This window comes from Ovis canadensis, chromosome 15 (assembly GCF_042477335.2).
Source record: "Ovis canadensis isolate MfBH-ARS-UI-01 breed Bighorn chromosome 15, ARS-UI_OviCan_v2, whole genome shotgun sequence".
In the NCBI taxonomy this organism is placed as follows: domain Eukaryota; kingdom Metazoa; phylum Chordata; class Mammalia; order Artiodactyla; family Bovidae; genus Ovis; species Ovis canadensis.
The window spans coordinates 12,011,913-12,037,637 of record NC_091259.1 but is presented as its reverse complement, the minus strand read 5'-3'; the positions used below and the strand labels follow the sequence as shown (position 1 = coordinate 12,037,637).

At 38.6% G+C, this 25,725-nt stretch overlaps 1 protein-coding gene and 1 non-coding gene across 3 annotated transcripts in view; both read right to left on the bottom strand.

Annotated features, from left to right (window-relative positions):
- PDGFD (platelet derived growth factor D) overlaps positions 1 to 25,725 on the bottom strand; it is a 280,450-nt gene that overhangs the window by 153,393 nt on the left and 101,332 nt on the right. The window lies entirely within an intron of this gene.
- On the bottom strand, positions 8,664 to 8,735 carry TRNAC-GCA (transfer RNA cysteine (anticodon GCA)). The gene has a single exon. It is a non-coding gene; the product is annotated as a tRNA-Cys (tRNA).

Genomic DNA, 25,725 nt, shown 5'->3' with positions numbered 1-25,725 from the left:
AAAATTTCTGTTGCATTCCTTTGGACATATTCCAGCTTTTAAAAATATTACTTGACTAGGTGGACTGGTAAATTAAAAATACTTTCATTGAACTGAAAATAAATTATCTCAAGGAAAAATCAATAAAGAGTTAATTAATTAAGCACTGTCCTTGCTGGTACATTTTTTAAGATCATTATCTTTTAAATCAGAAAGTATTTTGAAAATTAGTTTTATGGATTTAAAATCTTGACTCAATCCTGTGTACATGGGAATAAATCCCAGTCAGTTAAATTTTAAATGGACTAGTTTTAGTAAAGAGCAACACGTTTTGCATGTCTCCTATGCAAATCAGGAGCTACGTAAGGTACTTTACATATACTAGTATTCTTAGCCCCTAGAACTGACCTTCAAAAGGGTTATCATTGACTGTATTTTACAGATAAGAAATTAAAGGCTCAGAATTATTGTGAAATATTCAAATACCTAAAGCTTACCTTTTTTAAAGTTTTTTTGGCAGCAATCTACATTTCAAATTGTGATCCTGTTTCATATTACACACACACATATACACACATGCAAAAGCACACACACATCTATCTTTGAAACAAAGAGACTCAAAGTAGTATGAAATGTTTAGTCTTTCCTTAGTCAATTTCTTTCAAAAGTTGTATTTTATTATTTTAAAAACATTTTGGACATGTCCCACTAACTATACCCAAGGTATCCTGATCTGCAATTTGAAACACACTCACCTCCTAGACTGCCTGATTCAAGTCTAATTTCAAATGTCATGTTCTTTCTAAAATGTGATCTTGTTCACATGATCCATTTTAATTCTAGATACTGGTGCAAACTGTTAAAAGTTTCATTTTATAAAGACTACCAAAACACTACAAGTAAAAATGGCAACACAGTAGTAGTAATCAGAATACACCACTCAGCAATATTTACTGAATATGCATGAAATAAGCCCTGCGCTAGGCTTTTATAAGCGTGAAAATGAATAGGTAGTTTCAGACTTCAAGGTGATTACAACTTGGTATGAGTAGGAGAGACAATCTTGTAATCCACTAAGAACAAAAAAGGTAGGCATGTAATCAGTACTATTTTGGTGTCAATGAAGGAATACATTTTAATTGGGGAGTTATTTTTAATATAACTAAGCAAGCCAGTGAAATGTACTTTTAATGTGTCTAAATGGCCAAAACTGATGCTGGAAAACACAAACATAAATTCCCTCCCAAAGTTCAGATTTCTATAATATACAACTTATAAATATTTAGTCTTGGGAATTTGCTACCCAAACAATAATGAACAGTTCTTCATTTTCTTTCTTCCCATTAGAAATCATGATAAACTAGACCACATGATGAATCAGACATAATGCCTTTAAAATAACAAGCCATTTTAAAATTCCATCAAGCTCTTGCTTTCTCAATGCCCAAACACTCATCTTACCTAAAAGAAAATCCCTCTTGTTAATAAGCATGCATTTGAAATTACAGCAATGTATTCTGCTGCAGTTAAACTGGAAGACTGACAATATTTGATATTAGTAGAGCGTATATATTAACAAAATTCTAACTTCTCTTCTTAAAGTATCAAGTCATAAAATTTCTCTTGCTTCTGGAAGAAAGTCCACTCCCCCAAGAGAGAAAGGCAAATGAATATCTGCATGTATGACTTCATCTTAACTGCGGGTGTTAAATGTTGCCTTTTTAAAGAGAACATTGCACTTCTTTCAGAGGTCATTTGCTGACATCCAACATTCCATAAAGAAACACTTGAGTAAAGGATGAGAAAGCCATCTGGGATTCACACCAGAAAACTGCTGATGAAGATATTAATCAATGCTAACATTTATAGTGATTCTTTGAGATAAACAAGAGCCTGGAAAACCAAAGAAGAGGAACAAAGGTAAAGAGAAATAAAGGAGGATGAAGGGGAAAACACACAGAAATCTGGGCTGCTTTTAAACAATTCTTTCTTGGTTTAAGTATTCTTTCATAAAGTAGGTAGGGACTGGGCTGAGATTAAGGATTGGTTACATTTCCAGAATTCCTCATCTATCATTGGCAGGTTATCTAAAAATGAAAATATTTTCACATTAGAGCTTGAGTCAAACTTGCTTTTGAACTCCATCCCGTTTGCATATTTAGGTCTATCTGTTAGAATCTTAGAGTTTCTAGGGTCTATTTTCAGAAAAATGGGGTTCCAGGTCCTGCTGTGCCCTCCGTGTACTTAGCAGCCTGTCGAGATGGGCACACCGGGTGTGGTTTTACCTCTTATTCCTGCACTGGATGCTTCTGACGATTGTGGCTGCTGCTTCTTCATCCTCATCCTTCCCCCTCCTCCTTTAGAGAAAGACTTGTATGAATCCAGCTTTTATATATTCTAATGAGTAAGGTTTATTTTAAGAATATCATTAGACATATCACAAGGCAATTTCTTCCTATGTTAAAGTCCACAGGAGGCAACATGGGTTTTGCTCCACACAAGAGTGAAGTGTATATTTTCCTACTGTTGATATATTGATGCTCTGTCCAAATAAAATAGATGATAATTACCAGCAGAAGCATATTCTAAGTAAAATAATCACTTAAATCCATCAGAGTCTTACTCAACAACATCAGTCACCACTCTAAAAGCTTATTCTACTGGTACTTTGCTACAGAGACCCATTCAGGTGAAGAGAAAAAATAATTTAAAATTACATTAATTCACTTATTCTCTCTTCCAAACTCATGTCATGTTTAGGGATTTGATTGGCTTATCATTCAAAAAGTATCATTCTTTGCATTCACTGCTGTCATTAAAAATCTGATATAGTTTTTCAAGAGTCTTGCCATTGTCCTCTATCATTCAGAGAGACAAAGGAAATGTAAATTATAGCCTTAGCCTTTAAATTATTGTTAAAGTCCTGTTAGAGGAACTGGAAAAAAAGTACAAAGTAAGTAATGCAGAAATACTTAATTTAGTGCTGCATCATGAGATACAGAGTGTGAGTTCAGGGGAATGGACCGCTTCTCATTTGAGATGCTGACTATAACAGGGCAGGAGCTATTGGACACAGTTTTATTGAGCAGCTACTCTAGGAAAGGCACCATTTTAGAGACTGGATTTTCTCGATGCAGGAAGAGTCTTCTGATGCTCACCTGGTACTCTGAGATGCAGTCAGACATACAGGAAAATCTGTCACCTCCCATCTTTGACCCAAGTAACACAACCAAAGGTAGCCCAGTTCTCAAGCTGAACCTGAAGGTGAGATGTGTGGTCTGTTTCTGCCTTAACTCACGGTGGCACTGAGCCCCCCTTGCTTCCTATTAGGGGCTTAGTCTTGGAACATGGTTTGGCCACTGTAAACAAACACTTCTCTCAAAAAGGTTGAGGGCTTACACAACAGATGAACAACTCGTGACACAGGGAGAAGAAACTAACACCCAGAGATGAGTTAACATGGTGGAGCATTGTCACATACTTTAACTCCAGGGCATGAAAGAACAGGGGATCTCAAAAACAATGAGATATAAGAAAGCTGTGGTACATATACACAATGGAGTATTACTCAGCCGTTAAAAAGAATTCATTGGAATCAGTTCTGATGAGATGGATGAAACTGGAGCCGATTATACAGAGTGAAGTAAGCCAGAAAGAAAAACACCAATACAGTATACTAACACATATATACGGAATTTAGGAAGATGGCAATGACGACCCTGTATGCAAGACAGGGAAAGAGACACAGATGTGTATAATAGACTTTTGGACTCAGAGGGAGAGGGAGAGGGTGGGATGATTTGGGAGAATGACAGTCTAACATGTATACTATCATGTAAGAATTGAATCGCCAGTCTATGTCTGACGCAGGATGCAGCATGCTTGGGGCTGGTGCATGGGGATGACCCAGAGAGATGTTATGGGGAGGGAGGTGGGAGGGGGGTTCATGTTTCGGAACTCATGTAAGAATTAAAGATTTTAAAATTTAAAAAATTAAAAACTAAAAAAAAAATAATAAAAAAATAAAAATAAATTAAAAAAAAAATTCATGTTTGGGCATTTAAAAAACCTAGAATGGAGTCCCAAATTATTAACAATAATCTACTAAAGTGCTGGGATTCTCTGGAGTGATTATAATCTTGTGCATAATTATATCTTTAGTTTTTAGTATTTTATGTGAGGCAAACAGTATTTGCTTAATAAATTACAGATTATTTGAATGAAAAAAGAGACAAAGTTCCATTGTTATTAATAAGCTGATAAAGAGAAGGTGTGACTTTTTATTTAACTGAGTTTTTATATTAAAATATGTAAAGTAAAACTAAATCATATCTATATTATCTTTCTATAAATTAGAAAAAATAGGTTTGGGTTAACTGCATAGCTGATATTTTTGTGTATAGATTTAAGTGTAGGTGAATCAAGAAACAAACCCTTAACCGGGTAAGGTGGGCTTTCCAGGTTGGGCAGTGGTAAAAATTCTGCCTGCCAATACCAGAGACACAAGAGACTTGAGTTCAATCCCTGAGTTGGGAAGATCCCCTGGAATAGAAAATGGGATATTTCCCACTCCAATATTCTTGCCTGGAAAATTCCATGGACAGAGGAGCCAGGCAGGCTGCAGTCCACGGAGTTGCAGACTCAGGCCCGACTGAGCACGTGGCACACAAGAGTGGTTTGACCAGTTCTTGCAGTAGCGAGATCACCCTGGTTTGTCTGGGACTGCCTTCGTTTTAAAACTAGCTCAGCATGCTGGCAACTCCCTCAATCTCAGGAAAATCAGAAAAGCTGGTTGCCCTATAAATGCTGGAAGTGGGTTTTTCATTTCTAGCCCATGAAATGGCACAGTTGGCACTGCAAAACAAGCTGTACTTTTAATAGGCCTGAATGATCAATATTCCAGGTTATATGCTCAAATGTTGAAAGTAGAATTTCTTAATCTATTTTGTATAGGAGAAATAACTTTATTTAAACTCATTCATTAAGTATTTCTACACTGGAATGTTAACCACTTAAAAGTATATGAAAATCTTTTTTAAAATAAATATTAAAAGAATTTAATGAGGAAAACCTTATAATTTCTTTCAAGAAAGTGTACAATATAACTGAAGTCCATGAAACTTTTTCAATTTTCAAGATTTCTTGGAAGTGGTATATATTTATGCAACTAAAAAAGTAAAATGAGTGGAGACTGACATTAGAATATGGGGGCATGAGATAAAATATTTAAATTATCTGGGAACTTAGAGTATCCTGAAAAAGCACTGATAAAATAAACTACACCAGTTTTTACACTTAGAGTGAAGATAGAGATAGATTAAATCTAAGTTTCAAAGTAAATCCTAGGTTTTGAATTTTTAAGGGAATATTTGAACAAAGGCACAGAAAAAAAAACTTCAGCAAGATGCTCACATAATGACATCACCTCCATGTGACATTCAGTTTAAAGTTTACTTTAAACTGTCAAAATACAATGAACAGCATGTCAAACAGGTCTGTACGATGGGGAACAGTAAAAGATGAGCAGGTTTTTGATAAAGAGTTGTCCTTATAAACTAGATGAGGCCTAGAAGAAGCAGCTTTGCTGAGTACCTGGTTGAGGCCGAGACGGAGAGCCCAGGATTCTCAGGTAGAAAGCTGTGCAGTGTTGAGGGGCTGGGAAGGAGTGCGAGATGGCCAGATTGTCATGCTGCCGTGGAAGCAGACGTCGGAGGAGTTTCCAAGGAGAAACAAGTTGGCCACTGACAGCAGGTACACCAAATAATTTGAGGAAAAGTAAAATGGTGAAGCGCCACCGGAAAGGACAATACAACCTATGATGAAGGTAGCTTTTGCAGAATCAGAGAAGTTGATGGCATCAATGAACATCAGAAATATAGAGAAGGCAACTTTTGCTATCAGTTGAATCAATTCATTTGTTTAATAATTTTGATGGTTAATAACTTCCCTCTTACCCATATTATCAAGAATTTAGAAATGAACAACAATAAAAAAAAATAACATAAGTACACTGGAACCAGTGTTTTAAGCTTCATTCTGTCAGAAATGATCGCATAAAGTGAAAGCAACAGATGGGCAGTTAGAGTAAGACAGAAACAAAGATATTCTCTGTTCAAAAACTGCCAACTGCCGTCACTTTGTCTCCAGAGCAGTAACTGACACAAAGCAATGTCATTGACATTCCATAAGCGATAGGAGTTTATGTGCCCATATGGCAAGGTTTCTACTGTCAAAGCCTCATTATACAATGACTCTTGAGGATCTGATCTGAAAGTGTCTTCATTAATTCAAGAAACTAAGACAGTGTTTGCTCTTCTCTAAGTGCTCAATCACTAGCAAACCTAAGTTTTATGAAAAGTGCAAAACATTTCACGCTATCTAACTAATGTTATATAAATACTTTGTTATTCAGGTTAATTAATTTTTAAAAAGTGATTTAGAAAAAATGCAAAAGCACCGTGAGTATACACTATTATATGCTTTTTCCTTTTGAAAAGCATTCTAAACATATTTCAGGTTGTAGCTAAGTGCTATAAAGACACATGTGGAAGTCTTAAGATTTCCATATGCACTATAACTTTCCATAGTTTGTGAGATTTAAAAAAAACTTGGCAGTCAACAAAATGAATGGGTTTAAGTCTGGCAGGAAGTTCAGAGAATAGGTTAGTGATCAGTCTCCTTGGATGAGATGCTGTGGGGAACAGCTGAGGCGGTCAGATTGAATGCAGTATGCTCACTATGTTCATGGACAGTTGGCCCCAAGTGTTCTACTGCATGGCCAAGGTAAGTTTACCTTAGGTTTGATAGTGCTTCGGAAGCACTGAGTTATTTCAGCCTACCAAGATACAAATGAACAAATTTAGCACTATTTCTGAGAGGACTATAGTGGCTCCTGAACTCCATGTATAATTTCTCATCAGTGAAATTCTGGGAGTATTTCTCTTAAAAGAACACTTTCAGAATTTGATGTAGCTATATTTTAGTAATCTCACTTGATCTTTTACATAGGCATTCAACAGCTCTGTTTCTAGGAGACTCTGTCTTTATCTTGAGGGTGACTTACTCAGAGGAATCTGTTCAATTAGACAGAAAGAAAAATACAACTCTAAATAGGAAATATCAAGGGACAGATTGTTAAGAGAACATTTAAAATAATATAGCAGCAAAACGGGTAAAGTCAAACGTTGGAACTCTGATTCTTATTCTGTCATGCATTTATTTTTCTGCTCTTCTACCTTAAATAAGCAAAGCTTATGCTTTTAATGTATCACTAGTTGTTCTGTCTCCTACTTCACCTCAAACATTTTCTAGCTCCTTGTTCCTCCTATGGTGTCCACATAAATGGAAACCAGACTAAATGGAAGGTCATCAAAACCTTAACTGATAGCTAGGAAGATGTGGGTGTCTTACTTTATGTAAGTATTCTAACTCACTTCTAGCTCCTGAAAGACTATCCTTTGCTACTGATATAGACCGTTCTTAAAGTTACCTCGTTTTCAGACCATATAAAACTCACTTGAGAGGATACTGAGACCCAAATCTAATTAGCTTCAAGTCATTCATTTGTGCATTCAGTAACTAGATATTAAGAGCCATAAATGCACCAGGTATTGTCACTGCTCCAAGAGTTAGGAAAATAGTGGTACACAAGAATTACAAAGTAGCTGTCTTCCTGAAGCTTATTTTCCATTGGAAGTTTCAAACAACAATAAAACATAACAATGTTAGTACCTATAATTTACATAGTACTAGGTGACTGATTTATCCTAAGCATATGGTTTAGCTCATTTTATCTTTAAAACAGTATATAAGTACCAAACAATATCTCCATCTTAAAGGGTAAGACTCAGAGGAAAAGGAAGGTTAAGATGTCCAAGGTCACAGAGATATAAAGTCCCTGCATCTAGGAATTAGTGATTCATAATCTATATATTTAATCATTCTACCATATTACCTCTCAATGACAGCAAGTAAAATATATATAAAGTGTAGCAAAGATATATTATATGAACATAAGATTAAAGTATCAAAAAGAATAGAGAGCAATGGAAGAGGAGAGGGTTCTACTTTAGATAAAAGTGTCAAGGAAGATCTTTCCAAGGAGATGATGCTAATATTTGAGAGGGAACCTGAGTGACGAGAGAGAGGAACTGTTAAGAAGATCTGGGCAGAGAGCATTCCAAGATGAAACACCCAAAACAAAGGCCCCAACACAGAAGTGAACTAGGAGTGTCAAGGAAGGGCAAGGAGGTCAGTGGCTGGGGGGACAGGGAATAACCTGAAGGGGTTGGTATGCAAGGCCTTGTGGTCTAAATGAAGGGTTTGGAGTTAATTCGAGGATACTTACAGGCTTTTAACCAAGGGAAGACTTTTGGTTTATTTGTTAACTCTTCTTTGGTTGCTCTGTTAAAAATAGAAGAGCTGAGGACTGGGCCCTTGTGGAGGCCAGGAGGCAGAGCTGAGGTTGTGCAGGCGGAGCTGAGGCAGAGCTGAGGTTGTACAGGCAGAGCTGAGGTTGAGTCAGCAAAGGGGCCAAGGGAAAGAAAGAAAGTGAGAGTGAAGTCGCTCAGTCATGTCTGACTCTTTGAGACCCCATGGATGGAGGAGACACCAGGCTCCTCCATCCATCAGAGTCTCCAGGCAAGAGTACCACAGTGGGTGGCCATTTCCTTCTCCAGGGGATCTTCCCGACCTGGGGATCGAACCCAGGTCTCCTGCATTGCAGGCAGACGCCCTACCCTCTGAGCCACCAGGGAAGCCCCAAAACAGTAAAGGTAGGAGGAAAATACAGAAATCACATCTAAGAAGCCAGATGAAGAAACTGCTTCCTGAAGAGTGGTGTAGTCACTGTGTCCAACACTGCTGGAAGGTTAGGAAGAGGGCTGGGAACTCATGACTGGATCTGGCAAGGGGAGCTTGTAGGTAACCAGAGTGTGTGTGTGGGTGTGGTAGGTAAAGAAAGCCTAGTCTGAGGAGGCTGGCCAGCCCGCCGGACCAGGGGAAGTGGAGAGAGCAAGCGCTGCCAGGTCTCTTAGGAAACAACCCTATCAGGGAAGCAAAGAAACACGCCAGTAGATGAAGGGGCCGCAAGAGCATTCCTCTCCCTGTGAAGGTAACTGCACCTCTGGATATAGTGAGAATGACCAGTGGGAGGGAAACTGAGGAAGCTAGAGAGAACAAGGGTAACACAAGGAGCACAGTCCTCAGGTTCAGGGAGGAAGTGAGCCTTAGAGCAGAGAGTCCACTGTTTGTGACGGGAAGCTGAGCAGAGCACACACGTGCAAGATGGGCTGGCAGACTTGAGGGTGTGAAGATGATCTGTTTCTCCTCTATCTTCCAGTTTCACAGTGAATTAAGGGCCTTGGTTAAGGGTGAGATGAAGGCAGGGAGTGTCAAAGGATGAAGTTGGGAGAGGGTATGAAATAGTCATTTTATGGCCTGACAGAGTTCCTTAGCAGGCAAACTGGACAAGGAAAGTGGACATTTTGATTCCAACACCACTTTTGCCTCTTATTGGATATGCACTGGTATACAAAACATCAAATCCCTCTCTGGGTCTGTTTGCTCATAAGCACAAGGTCTAGATGAGCACCACTCGGAGGCACCCACAAACGTGTGGGGTACTTTGGGTTGTCCTGGTGACTACTGCCATTTAGAACTCCATGTCCAGAATGCTCCAAGTTCCTTGGTGCATGGAACAATCCTGTAAGAAAAATGATTCTCCCTCCCAAATCTCCAGCGATGCCCACCCCTGGTGAGAAACAGGGGGTGCCAAGGATCACACCAGGTGTTGTGCCAGGCCTAAGACACTAACTGTAACTTTAGGTGTTGATGTCAGAGAGAGCCAGCTCACAGGGATGGATGACACCACGTGTGTGCTCAGTCGTGGCTGTCTCTGCAGTAGACTGTGGTCCGCTGAGCTCCTCTGTCCGTGGAATTCTCCAGGCCAAAATAATGGGGTGGGTTGTCATTTCCTACTTCAGGGGATCTTCCCAACCCAAGGATCAAACCTGTGTCTCCTGTGTTTCCTGAATTGGCAGGTGGATTTTTTACCACTGAGCCACACATATATCCAGTTAATTTATCACCAACAATCATCGCTCTTACCCTTGAGGTGTTTCTAGACTGAAAACAGGCTGCTAGCCAGACAAAATGAAAACATGTTGAATTTACCCTTGTTACTTAGGCCTTTTTAAGGTACTAATGAGCACTGACAGAATCTACAGATTACAGCCAGAGAAAGCAAGAGCCAGTACAGGGTGATCCAGAAATGAAAATCAGCGCTCTGTCATTACAGAAAGCAGTGTCATTAGCTGTCACAATAATTAAAAGTTCTGCCAGTGACAGTGTCCAATAGTGGCAAAGAAAGCTTGATACCCACATCATGCCAGTTTGGCAGTAGCATCTCACTACCATTAAATGAGAAAAAGTGATTTTGTTTGTATTGACCATTAAGGCCGCAACATGAACTGAGAATTATTTGACAAGGACAAGGCAGTATTACTAAAGGTAATATATCAAATTCTACTCAGATGATCAATGGGGTGCTGCAGGCATGGCTGCTAGTGACCTTTCTGGTTGACACCTTCGTTACTGATTTGCAAGAGGAAAACCAGCATGTAGATGGTTTTGCAAAACTGATTCTACCTCGGGAGTCTTTCCAAGTGCAAGCCTCCAGCATCACAGTAATAACTTAAGTAGAAAAGAATAGAGTGTCCTCAGTAGGATTCAAAATTCAAGACAGGCAATTATGCAGTCAGATAACAGATAGATAGGAACATTCTAGGCGAAAACCTTAAGTAGTGTGATGGTGATTCCTTGGGGGGAAAAAATCAGTGATTACACAGTTTCTCAAATAGTTTTATCACTGACATTTGTCATAAGAATGCCTGCCAGATATTATAACTACTGCTTCATCTATAGAATGTAATCAATATAGTAAAAGAATACAAATAGCCAATGTGCTTTGTTTGATCTTTCAAAAATGTAAAAAAAAAAAACTTTTAGTGCAACTCATATAATATAAAATTCATATAGCATAAATTAACCATTTTAGTAGAATTATTCAGTAGCAGTTAATACAGTCACAATGTGGTGCAACCACCAGCTTTACCCAGCTCCAGCTCCAAAAAGAAAGCCTAATATATATGAAAGAAAGCCTGTCCCCCCTTTCCTAGCCTCTGGTAACCACCAATCCATGTTTTGTCTCTATGGACTACTCCATTCTGAATATTTCAGTTAAATAGAATCATACAATATGCAACCTTTTCTGTCTGGCTTCATTCACTTAGCATAATGTTCCCAAGGCTCATCCACCTTGAAGCATATATCAGTACTTCATTTCTTTTTATGGCAGAAGTCTATGCTTATAATTACAATGTTAATTCAAAACATGGCATGGAGCTACCTCTCAGTTCTGAGTGCCAACAATAAGCAGAACCCAGCAGAAATCCAGCAAAACCTACCTTATGTTAATTACTGTAAGTCTTAAGGATAGAAGAGAAAGGAAAAAGAGCTTATTTTATTAATTTTACTATTAGGAATTCATGAAACAGAAGATGGTACTGTTAGAAAGTCTTTTCTTAAGTGACACTTAGATCTTTACTAATAAGACATAGTGCTGCTAAGTTGCTTCAGTCGTGTCCGACTCTGTGTGACCCCATGGACGTCAGCACACCAGACTCCCCCGTCCCTGAGATTCTCCAGGGAAGAACACGGGAGTGGGTTGTCAGTTCCTTCTCCAATGCATGAAAGTGAAAAGTGAAAGTGAAGTTGAAAGGTGGTTGTTGAATCACGCAAAGATGCCAGGATTCTTGGCCCCGAAGGAGAAGAATTTAATCCGGGCCCAGAGACGAGGCTTGATCACTCAGAGCTTTCGTGTAATAAAGTTTTATTAAAGTATAAAGGAGATAGAGAAAGCTTCTGACATAGGCATCAGAAGGGGACAGAAGGAGTACCCCCCTGCTAGGCTTCAGCTGGATGTTATATAGTCACTAGCAGTGTGTTAATGAAAGGAATGTCTTAAAACTCAGAATGGCACCAGGCCCTCACCCATAAGATGCATTTTGGGATAATCTTGGCACCAAATGATTCATCCTGGGCCATAAAATGATTAACTTGAATCTTGAAGAAGGGCAGATCACCATACAAATAGTTTCATTTACATAGATTAGAGGAACAATATCTGAGTATAGCATGCTGGCTTGTCAAGTAGGTTCTGAGCCAAGAGGTGGAACCAATTTGAAGACAGAATTTGGGGTAAATGCGTGGTACATTAGCATAGCTTAAGATAAGCATTTTCATGAGAAAAAGGCATTGGTTATCTCTAGGTTTGAGAATAGTTAACTTCAGGTGAAACCAGGTGTCATTATGGCAACACAGAATTTTAAGAGAAACCGCTTTTTAAATTTGTATAGAGAAGGAAAAAATATCCCTAGTTTGTTTCCTCGTGCCACTTAAGAGAGATAAAAATGTCTGACACTTGCAGGCTATTTCCTCCGTTTGGAGACCCCTGGCCTTCCTGCCTGTTACCCTCTCAAAGTCGCTCAGTCATGTCCAACTGTTCGCGACCCCATGGACTTCAGCCTACCAGGCTCCTCCATCCATGGGATTTTCCAGGCAAGAGTACTGGAGTGGGTCGCCATTGCCTTCTCCAAATAAGACATAGTAAACATGCATTAATTATTGATGAGCTGAAAGCTTTGGAATTCCCTAGCTAGGATGCAGAAGATGCTCAGTAAATGGTTGTTGAGTAAATTGCAATAAGAATCAAAGAGAGTTTGTGGGTCTTTTGGTATTTTTTTATTTGTTCTTTTCTATCCAACTAGGGCTAATGCAAGGTGGCTGACATGAGCAAGCATGTCTTTCTGGCGTTGATCAGATTGATTCTCAAAGTTGATCAGATTGATTCTTAAAGATGACCCTGTTTCTAAACTGGTAGCCTGATCCACACAGGGACTGATGGAACAAGTTGCTTTTGTATGAAATGTCCTGAGTATGCTATAGAAAAAGTCAGAAAGGATTTTTCTTCTTCTTTTAAAAAATCTCCATCCATATCCTGTGGGATCTCCATTCAACCCATATCTAGCACAGAATTTCTATATTTTTTTATTCACTGTCAGCCACAGTGAGGTAATTTATGAGATAGAATATTGTTCTTAACTGTGATTTTCCACACTATTATTTTAAATCAAACATTTCCGATTATTTGGTTTATATGCTTTTGATTTAGTTGAATGAATACTTTACTATGAAGTGTGGAATGGTGACCTGCTCTTAAGAAGCTCAGGTAAGATAGTAATCTAACTTTAGTTCTTAATGATAAGTTTGAGGGATAAAAAGAGCCCTTTTTTATTGCAAGGGTTTCAGAAAGAATACTAAGAAGTTGAGAGTCCATTTACAATGTATAAATTTTCCTCCAAGGAGACATTATTTTGTTCTCTCTTGTATTTCAGTTAGGGAAAAACACTATGCAAAATAACTGAAATTTAACTCTTTGTGTCTGCCTTTCAAATATCTGTTAGGTAGGTAGCATAGGGAAAAGGGGTCCAAAATGGCAGTGGCTAAAAAACAAGGAAGGGAAAAGCCCGCGAAAATAGAACCAAAGAAGGTCCAAGGACCCGAGTGAGGACCTCTAGTAAAACAAGCAACACTCCTGGCTGGCCCAATTTACATAGGACAGGCCCAGGGAGAGAGAAACATATAAATAGAGGAGCCAAAGCTAGCTCTCTCTCTCTTTCTCTCTCTCTCTCCCCCACGCACTGGGGCACTCTTCTCCTCGTGTCTGATCGACGTGCCCTCACGCCTTGAAGAAGGATTTTCCTGCTATCTTCTAAATAAAATAGAGCTGTAACACTGATTTGTCTAAGAGCCATAACATGGTCCATTCGAGACCTGAGAGCTATAACATGGTCTATCCAAGACCTGAGAGCTGTGACCCGCCGAGGGGGCTTTAATGCCCGTCACTCCAAATCTTTGTTGTGATGAGACAAAGAACTGAGGAACATACACTCGCGTGACATACCTGTTTTTAAAACTGTGACCACTTTACTCACTTTACTCACTTAAGCGAGATGGTAATTTCCTGCAGAAATTAATAGGTACTTGAAAATCTTGTAAGAATATAATTAACTTACTACAAAAATGGTCCAGGTTTGGTATACTGTTCCTATGGAAATATGTTAAATAGCTGTAATAGGTACAAGCTGAAGATAAATTATTTGCATCTTTTAATGTAATTGCAGTCATCTGTAAAACCAATTTCAGCCACAAAAAATGAACTTTTGAACCACATCAGTTATTTGGAATATAGTTCGTAATGGACAATACAGAACAAGAAGCACGTATATTCAATCTATCAGGATTTTATAAACACTTGCATGATCCAGAGAAATCAAACCAGATATGATTCTGAGATACAAAACAACACAGGTCAGTGTAAAATTTGATGAATCTATAAAATTGTTTGGAACAATGCCATACTCTTTGGAAGTTTCTAAATTGTAGGGCAGTCTTGGTTGTGATAGTACTTTGCCCCGTAACAGAAGTAAAAGACATCTACAATATAGCACGAGTCAGAGCATGTAATGTCTCTACATTTATCAAGGTAAATGATACACAAATTATGAAAGGAGCAAAAGAGGCCAGCAAAAGAGGAGTCATGGTGCTTTTCATGAGATCAACTTGCTGGAAACCCACACGTTCACCATTCCAACACAACACAGTGAGGCAAACAGGTAGTCTCCAGGGAGCACTATATCAAATACTGCAGCGGCAAACACTGCCATACATGGGTTACATGTTTATTTCATGAATGGACTCTGACTAATGGGAAATGGTTACCGAGAAGGAGGAAGAAAGCTTTATGTTGCTGGGAAATAAAGCTGTTTATTTGCATAATATCCTTCATAGTCTTTTTGTCCAATGTTCTTAACCATATATATACTGTTGACCTTTAATCAGTGATGTTGTTTCAGCTTCTTAATTCTACCTGATGTTGGTCAAAAGTGATTAAATGATCTATTTCCCCTATTAAATATGTGGTAATTTAAAAGCAATAGGGCAATCATAAGAAAATAAGCATATGCTTTGAGCAGACAATTCAAACACATATGTGAGAAATGGATAAAAAACATATTCAATCATGTTAGGAATAATTTAGACATATGAGCAATGAGGTATCAGTTGCAACATTAGGCTGGCAAAGTCTTTGGAAATAAGATTAAGATGGTGAAGATTAAAGAGGCAATGAGAAAGCAATGGCAGCAAATGTAGAGAATGTTTTCAGGTTGTTTAGATTCAAAGGAAGAGTAGCTCCTGGAGAGGAACAGATGGGCAGAGGAAGAGTATTTATCTGCTTTCAGATGGGAGACACCAGAATAAGTTAAAATGCAGATGGAAGCGACCAGTAACTTTGAGAGACAAAGGATTCTGATGTGGTGAGTGAGCATCTCGGAGAGGCGGAGATGACAAAGAAGGCCTTAGGCAGCCAGGCCTCAGGAGGAGCAAGTACCTTAACATTCCAAAGCCCAATTTCTTAACTTTAAATTAAGAACAACAATATCTGTAATTTAGAAAAAATATACAAAGAGCATCTGACATATAAAAGTTCATTTCAATTAAAAAATCTAACACAAACATAACCTGTTACTACACAGTAGAAATGGTGACCCACACCAGTAGTCTTGCCTGGGAAATTCCATGGAGGAGCCTGGTGGTTTATAGTCCATGTGGTCACAAAGAGCTGAACACAACTGAACCACACATGCACACACCTGTCACTACCAGAAGCTTTTATACAAATATTATATATATATTCAAAAGCAAATTTTCTGGTAGCAATTCATTTAAAGAATTAATTATAAGGAACTGGATGCTTGGGGCTGGTGCACTGGGATGACCCAGAGGGATGGTATGGGGAGGGAGGCAGGAGGGGGGTTCAGGATGGGGAACACGTGTACACCCATGGCAGATTCATGTTGATATATGGCAAAACCAATACAATATTGTAAAGTAATTAGCCTCCAATTAAAATAAATAAATTTTTATTTTTAAAAAAAGATAGCAAGTAGAAAAAAAACTCAATGGACATGAGTTTGAGTAAACTCTGGGAGATGGCAATGGACAGGGAGGCCTGGCGTGTTGCAGTCCATGCCGTCCCAAAGAGTCAGACACGACTGAGCTACTGAACTGAACTGAATATATATGCCATGTTATTTAATAGAAGTAACATTTATATTTATATATACATAGCACAAATATATATATATACACACACACACACACATACACACACACATATAAACAGTCTGGAAAGTGGAGCAGACTCAGCAGCAGGTATTTATCAGGAAGAATGTAGATGTTAGAATGTGGGTTTGAATTCTGGCCCTCTCAGTTTCTGCTGCTGCTGCTGCTGCTAGGTCGCTTCAGTTGTGTCCGACTCTGTGTGACCCCATGGACTGCAGCCCACCGGGCTCCTCTGTCTGTGGGATTCTCCAGGCAAGAACACTGGAGTGGGTTGCCATTTTCTTTTCCACTGCATGAAAGTGAAAAGTGAAAGTGAAGTCACTCAGTCGTGTCCTACCCTTTGCGATCCCATGGACTGCAACCCACCAGGCTCCTCCATCCATGGGATTTTCCAGGCAAGAGTACTGGAGTGGGGTGCCATTGCCTTCTCCACTCTCAGTTTCTAGCTCTTCCTTATTCATTCACTGCTCTATGTCTGACATTTAGAATAGTGGCTGGCAATAAATATTGTTGAAGGAATACATGAATAAAGTTTTCTTAACTTTTTATCTGTGCATACTAAATCACTTCAGTCATGTCCAACTCCTTGAGGTCCCATGGACAGTAGCCCATCAGGCTCTTCTGTTTGTGGGATTCTCCAGGCAAGAATGCTGGATCGGGTTGCTGTGCCCTCCTTCAGGGGATCTTCCCAACCCAGAGATCAAACCCACATCTCCTATGTCTCCTTCATTGGCAGGTAGGTTCTTCACCACTAGAGCCACCTATAAAGCCCAGCACTACTTCTAAGTCAAGTTGCTACAAGGAATAGAAATAACATATTAAAGTCGTACTGTGTCTGGGCCATAACTGGAGCTATGAGGCAAATATCAATCTTTAGTAAAAATAAAAAATAATTTGAGGGATTAACAGAAAGGTTTAATGAATCAGAACTTTATTATTAAAATCTAAAATATACCATTAATGTGATTACTTGAAAATATTTTTTACTTGAAGAAATTTTTCCAATTTTTACTAAAGTGACAATATTGATGTATTATTTCCTCACTTTAAGTCCTTTGAAGGTGCCAACTACAGTGATGCAACGTGCTACAGAAATTCTACCGAAGCACAAGTATAATAGCACCGTTGCCATAGAAATGACATTTCTCTCCTTTGAGTCTGAATGTGCTTCCTTCAAGAGAGAAAACACATATTCACTCACACACACATAACACTGAGAGTAATTTCTATTTTTTATTAATTTACTTTTGCCTTTTAAAACAATATGCCTAATAAAAAACAAAAATCAACAAACAGAGCCAGATTATTCACCACAACCTCCAAGTTAATAGATTATAACATGATATAAAATTGTTAAAAACACACTTATCCAAAAACTGACTGCGGTTTTTACATATATAAATCTATTAAAAAGTAAAGATTTTTCAAATGTAGATGGAAAAGAGGGAGAAAGTAATCCATGTACATGTCAGATTATCTACAAATATGAATCCCTCACATACCCCATCTGTGTCTTTTCCATATTCCTTTATTTTTCGCCCTGTCCTGGGCTATCCTGACCGGCCTAGAGGATGCAAGGCAGCAACTGGTAGAGCTCTGGTGGCAGAGCTTAGCCACGCCTGGCCCACTGTGGCTTCCCAGCTGGTGCTTTGTGCACATCACTTTTCTATATTCTTCACTTATGTTGTACATAACAATATTAAATATTTCTTTGCACCATTAATTTTTATCTGAACATTCATAGTAAGTTGCATAGTATCCCCAGAACAGATATGTTCAAGTCCAACCCCTCAGGGGCTGTCAATGCGACCTTATTTGGAAATAGGGTCCTTTCAGATATAATTAACTTAATGATCTTTGAATTCAGGGTGAGCCCTGAGATTAACAACTGGCATCCTTACAAGAGTAAGGAGGGGAAGACCTCGTACACAGATACACGGGGGATGTCCACGTGAGAACACAGGCAGTCACTACATCCTGGAATGATGCAGCCACAAGCTCAGGACCACCAAGGACTATGCAAGCCGCTGTGACAGGGCCGTGAAATAGATGCTCCCTCACAGTCTCTGGAAGGAACCACCCTGATGACACCTTGCTTTCAGACTTCTGCCTTCCACAGAGAGTAAATTTATTTTGTTTTAAGCCAACGAGTTTACGGTAATTTGTTACAGCAGACCTAGGAAACTAACACAGCCTTCAACAAGGGAAAGAAAGTGAAGGAAACTGACTTTGGTTGAGCACTGACTATGCACCAAAATCCACATTGTTTTGCATTTCATCTCATTTAATCTCACAAAATTCTGAAGAAAAAAAAAAAATATTCCCAGGGGAAGAATTTAAGGCCCAGGGAAGTAACTTTCTCTAATATTATTACCACTCTTAGATTCTAAGTAGCAAATTAGATTCTAATTAGCACACTAATTCTAAATAATTATGGTATAAAGTAAGACATTGTTCAGTGACATTATAACTACTATGCAAAAGTGTTAGTCGCTCAGTCATGTCGGACCCTTTGTAACTCCATGGACTGTACCCTGCCAGGCTCCTCTGTCCAGGGAATTCTCCAGGCATGAATACTAGAGTGGGTAACCATTTCCTTCTCCAGGGGATCTTCCTGCACTGCAGGAGGATTCTTTACTGCCAAAAGCCATTGGGGAAGCCAGTAACTACTATACACTTTAGTAAAAATGTTTTTCCTCTATACCATGACAGGAACTTCCAAGAAAACTCAGCAAAATTGAATTTTAAAAGTGATTTCTTTCCATATTTACATTTTAATAAAAAGTTTAAAACTATTATTTAATACAAAAGTCAACTTCATATTTCTGTACTACTAATAAACATTTGGAAATCAAATTATTTAATATTATCAATTATATTTTAAATTAATATTTAAAATTATATTTTAATATTATCAATTATATTTTAAATTGTTTAATATTATCAAAAACACAAAGTTCATATGGATAAATCTAACAAAATATGTGTAAGATGTGTATGCAAAAAACTATATAACATTGATAAGAAAAATACTAGAAGATTCAATATTGTTAAGATGTCAGTTCCTCATAATTTAATACATGGAACCAAAGTAATTCCAGTTCAAACCCAGTAAAAAACTTTTGTGGGTAAAAATTAGCAATCTGATTTTATAATTTATATGTAAAACAAAGGACTTAAAATAGTTAAAATGAATTTAAAAAAAAGATTGTTGGAAATCTCACAATACTTGATTTCAATACTTACTGCAAAGCTGCAGTAATCAAGGTGATTTGATTTAGCACACAGTCAGACCATCATATACATCCATACATAGGGATTCACAGATAGGGTCCAGAAACAAATCCTTATATATGTGGTCAGCTAATTTTCAACAAAGATGCCAAAGTTATCCAGTACAGAAAGACCTATCTTTTCAACAAATGATACTAAAACAGTAATGCATCCATACACACACACACACACACACACACACACACACACACACGTGGATCACAGAAGTTAATGTAGAGCCTTAAAACTTCTAGAAGAAAACATAGGAGAAAATTTTCTTGGTGAAGATTAGGCAAAGATTTCTTAGGTAGAACATAAAACTCATGAACCATAAAAAAATAAAATAAAATTTGGCCTCATCAGAGTTAAAAAACTTAAGAAAAATACTTTAAGAAACCAAAAAGATAAACTTCAGACAGGGAGAAATTATTTATAAAATGTATATCTGATAAATATTCAATTATACATATATATATATTTAAACTTTTACAATTTAATAACAGGAAATACAACCCAATACAAAATGAGCACTAGATTTGAGAGACAGTTCACCACAGAGCTATGAGTGGTACACAAGAGCTTTAAAAAAGATGTTCAATATTATTAGTCATTAGGGAAATGAAAACAAAAACCACAAGATATCAAGACACATCTACTAAAATGGCTAAGATTATATAACAATGTCAACAGCAACAATACTGCGTGTTGGCAAAGGTGCAGAACATCTAGAACTCTGATACACAAAGGGGCAGCTACTGTGGAAAATGGTTTGGAGTTTCATACAGTTAAACAAATACTAACCACACTGACAGATACTTGTACCAATGAAATAACATTACAGACCTCTACACAAATGTTCACAGTAGTTTTACCTATAGCAGCCAAAAGCCAGAAATACTCAAATGCCTGGGCATTTAGATGGACACACCGATTACAGAATTTCCAAACAATGGAACCACTCAACAATAAAAATGAATTATGGATACATGCAAGAACATGGATAATCTGCAAAGCATCTGCTACGTGGAAGAATCCAGACACACAAGTCTAAATGCTGCATGATTCCATTTATATGAGATTCAGGAAAGGCACAGAAAGCACATCAGAAATTGACAGAACGTGGGGTCATGGCGAGAGGACTGACTACAGAGAAGCATCAGAAAATGCTTTCAGGTAACAACAAAGTTCCGTATCTTGATGGTTGTGATGGCTACAGAACTGTTTATATTTGTTAAAACGCAACCCATATACCTAAAAAGGTGGATTCTACTATGTGCAAATTATACCTCAATGAATCTAACTAAAAAAAGTATTTCAGTGGCAAAGAGGAGGATTTAAACTAGGGAGTTTCAGAGTAGCTTTACAACAGCATTTGTTCTTCTGGAGCTATATTAACATGGGTATGTTCTTCAAAAATGCTAATATTTCTAAGCAAATACAAACTTGAAACATTCCCAAACAAATACAATCTATATATGTATCTTCTCCTAAAAAAGCCGTTAAAAATAACCGTCAGCATTTCCAATACCACACGATTCTTAAATGTCCTGTTTTGATAAACTAAGCACAAAGTACCTCTTTACAAGTGAAATAATGGCTCCAAGGTGAAAATAGCCCATAGTTTTAACTTTACATTGTTATGGTTATTATATGTTAATTCAAATCTAGTTCTCTAATTTACTGAGCTTTTCTAATTTATGTTGTAAAAATTCCCACGTTAGAGCAGTCTGTCACATGCTATTGAATTTTTGTTTTTTCTTCTGAGACCTCTGCCTAAGGAACAACTAATCCCTCAAGACGGCTCCAGCAGCCTTCCTCCCCGAACACTGCTGCTGTGTCAGGCTGATTCACCCGTTTCTCCCTGAGCTCCAGGGCATCTAATCTGTTTCCAGGATAGCACTCCTTTGACATTTATTTGTCTCTTCTGCTAAAATGAGAACTAGGAATTCTAGTTTATATATCTTTATTTGCCCAACTCTTAGCAATGTTTCTAAGACCTAGAAGGTGCTAAATACAAGTCTAGCTTTGAAAATACATCATATCTTGAACATCAGTTGTCATTTCACTGTATGGGAGACAGCCCCTGCAGGAGACTGGCCTAAATGGACCATAGCCCAAGAATGGATTTCATAATGAAATGGCATTTGAAGGCCGATAAACTAAATCCTAATTTGATTTTGCTTGCTGGCTATTTTTTCTTTTTCATAAAGACACTGTGTCATCCCCAGAGACTTATTAATAGGGGGTTGTATCAGAAATGTGCAGTGCTAGAACTGCAAATGATTATACAGATCTGCTATGTTATGAATAACATTCTGACCATGTTCTGGCATCTCACTTCTAGATCTGGGTTTTGTCCAGGTCAGCAACCAGCAAGGCCCCAGGTATCAGGTGCACTTGGGTGTAACTTGACTTTTCTGCCCCTGCACACGTAGAGTGACAGCATTCTGACCCATGTGGCTTCTTCCTCTGTATGCCAGGTTTCATCAGCTTCTATAGACCAGGTAGGTATGGGCCACAGGGCTGGCCTAGGAGCCTGGACAAGCGCAGTCCTGTTAGACTGGGCCTGGGTCCCCATCTACCTGCGATGAAGGGGGAGAGGCATCGCTACTCTCTCATTACTTACTCCTCTTCCCAGCAGGGTGGGACGAGCTGAAAGACGGCCTCTGAGTCGCTAACTCAGACCTAAGTATACTGCCCGTGACTGCTGGCTGCTATGGGTAATTCTACAGTGGTAAGTCAGACAGAGAAAGATAAACATCACAGGATATTGATTATATGTAGAATCTTAAAAAAAAAAGATACAGGTGAACTTATTTATAAAACTGAAATAGATTCACAGAGTTGGAGAATGAATTTATGGATTCCAGGAGGAAGAGTGTGGAGGAAGGACAGACTGGGAGTTTGGGATTGACATGTACATGCTGTGATGTGTGTCTGTGCTCAGCCACTCAGTCATGTCTGACTCTCTGCAACCCTTTGGACTGTAGCCCACCAGGCTCCTCTGTCCATGGGATTTTGCCAGGCAAGAATACTGGAGTAGGTTGCTATATTCTCCTCCAGGGGATCTTTCTCACTGAGGTATTGAACCCATGTCTCCTGCATGACAGGCAGATTCTTCACCTGCTCAGCCTTTGGGGAAGTCCTCACATGTACACAGTACTATATTTAAAATGCCTTTAAATGGTTAATGCATATATAGAGAATTTAGAAAGATGGGAATGATGATCCTATATGCAAGATGGCAAAAGAGCCACAGATGTAAAGAACGGACTTTTGGGCTCTGTGGGAGAAGGCCAACAGAGTGGTATGATCTGAGAGATCAGCACTGAAACATATATATTACCATGTGTAAAATAGATGACCGGTGCAAGTTCAATGCATGAAGCAGGGTGCTCAAAGCACATGCTCTGGGACAACCCAGAGGGATGGGCGGACATATGTGCACCCACGGCTCACTCATGTCGATGTATGGCAAAAACAGTATGTAAAGTAATTATCCTCCAATTAAAATAAATTAATAAAAAGATGAATAATCAATTAAAAAAATCAAAGCTAAGCTTTTCTAATGCAGAGGAGGAGGGGATGGGGAAGTTTTTCAGTGACATTTTGTTGGACCTGTAAGAAAATGAGCTAGCAACTGCTGACTCCCTCCCCAGAAGTTCCCTGTGTTCTCCCTGTCACTCGTAAACAAATACCTTCAACCAGCATTCCACTTAGAATCTTGGGCCAGTTCTCCCTGGGATGTTTCTCATCTCTGTTGCTCTTCTTGGCCACAGAAGAGGCAAAAGCTCTCCTCCTGCTCTTCCCTAATGTGTCATCGGCTCTGGCCCTGTGCACTGTTGCTCACTGACTCCATCTAGTACAAAAGACTTTTCTGAATTCATATAAAGTATGTGAAAAGAATCAGTGTTATCAACATATGTAACAGTCCATTTATGCTTTGAATTAAATTATGTTTTTCTGGTTAGATTGAAAAATATATCCAGGTGGCAGCTCAACACTTCAGAATAGCTTAGAAATAATTACCTATATTAAGTAAATATGCTTATCCATCCAAGTCAGCTGAGAATTGACATTTTAAAAATGAATAGATTTTTGTGTTGCTACAAATATCCTTTAAATAACTGCAATAAAATAGTCAATTCAAACCTATTTCCTGGGGACACGGGGGCATGTTTGAAAAAGCATGTTAAGGGGAGAAAATAAAAATTCCTTCAATCAGATTAATCACTGGTGTCCACAACAGACATGCTAATGAACTTGCTGATCAGATATACAGCTTTCTCTAGAGATACAGACTATCTGTCAGGGCTATTAATTTTTTCTCCCACATATGCTCACCAAATTTTGTGAACATTTATCATCTCTGAACAAAAAACAAAACAAAATCCTCTTCTTTCAAAGCTCCATGATTGTGGGTTATATAAATACTTTATGAGGAGCTTCCCCTGAGATCCAGCAAACTAGGGCAACTACCCCAGACTCCAGGCTTTGAAAAAGACTAAGAGACATCCACTCAATTATGCTGCTAAATATTACGGAATGAGAGTGAAGGGGAGCAACCAGTAACGAAGGTATTTTTCTCCTAAAGCAAAAGATCTTGAGGCCATTCTATAAGTACACATACTCAGGAGACAGACTCCAACATCATCACCAGCATTAAGAAACATGGGATGCTTCCAGGATGCTTCCTGTAATGATTTGTCTTCGAGCCTTCTATGATGTTTTAGATCTGTGTGTGTGTGTATGTGTGTGGGAGAGAGAGAGAGACTTTGATAAAAGAAGCAGAGGAAGAAGAGTAATGACTCTGAGTTCTGCAATAATTAGATGCAGGATCCTTGGGGACATTAGTAAATCACACTCTTCATCCTTAAAATTTAAGTTGTTTTTTTTTTTTTTTTCTAATCACTAAGCCCAATCCTATCAAAAATTATTTGTTGCCTCAAAGAGCAGAGGATGAGGAGACTAGAGGTGGGAGGAAGAAGAATGAAGCAGACGAGTTTAGAAAATGTACATAACTTGCTTGGGGCCTTATGGTCAGTGGAGAGTCTAGATTTGAGTCTAGCTGCTAGGCTTCAAAGACTTAACTCTGAACCTACTCCATTAAGGCCATAGTTTGTGACTTTCAGCATAAAGTCAGTGATAAAAGTACATGTACATTCATAACATCAAAATACAACCTTCGTGATGAATTTGACTATGTGTTTATAAGACAGAAAATAGAGTCAGTGTTGTCTTTACAACATGTCCTTTCTCACTGAGCTCAAACAGTTCAGAGAGATCACCTAAAACTATGTTAATGTGTTAGGGTGACTCATCAAAACGTTATATGAGAAATACCCTGACAGGAGCTACGAGGCGACCCAGTGGAAGTGCTGCTGAACGTACCTTAGACAGATGCCTGCTGCACCTAAGAAGCACATGTTGACAATCCTTTCTTCAAGGCCACTATATATACTCATACTACCTTCAGACACAGAGTTACTTAAGACGCCTATGAGGTCAGCACCATACGGAAAAGAAGCGGGCCAAACACTGTCTACAAAGGAGGGGTTTCATTTTGTCTCACTTTTCACACTGTTCGCTGAACCCTGGGTAGGTGAAGTGTGAGTGGGGGAGCTGGAAGGGAAAGGAGCCAGAGGGGTGCACACATTTTTATCCTCTCCTGGCTGGCACGGCAGCCATAGCAACAGACACGCTGCATTCTCTCCTGGTTGACCCAGTGGGCGGAGGCAATGCAGCCATGATGCAGCCTCAGCAACACAGCCTACGGCTTTCCAGGTGAAGCCTATACATGCTTACAGAACACAAGCAGCCTGTGACCAAGCAAGAACCTCCTGACATGCATGCCCAGTGCTATAAGTAACCTCGACTGCTACCTAATCATTATTTACAAAACGTGGGACAGGAGCAAGAGGATGTGGAGCCAGACAGCCTGACCACACCATCTTGGCTAATTTGCTCTTTTCCTAAACATTTCCAAGGAAGTATCTTGGATTTTAATGTTTATAAAATTGTTATATATAAATTAACATGAAATGGAGAAAAAGAAGGTGAAAATGAGGTGTTGCCATTGGAGACGTCACTCTGCCCCAACAGTCATGTTCCGGTCACTCTGCATTTTCATACTTAATTCTGTAAATGTTACCTCTTATCACATTTCATATTCTGATTTTGACTTGAAACTGACATAATATAAAACTTATTCATTCTGCAAATTAACAA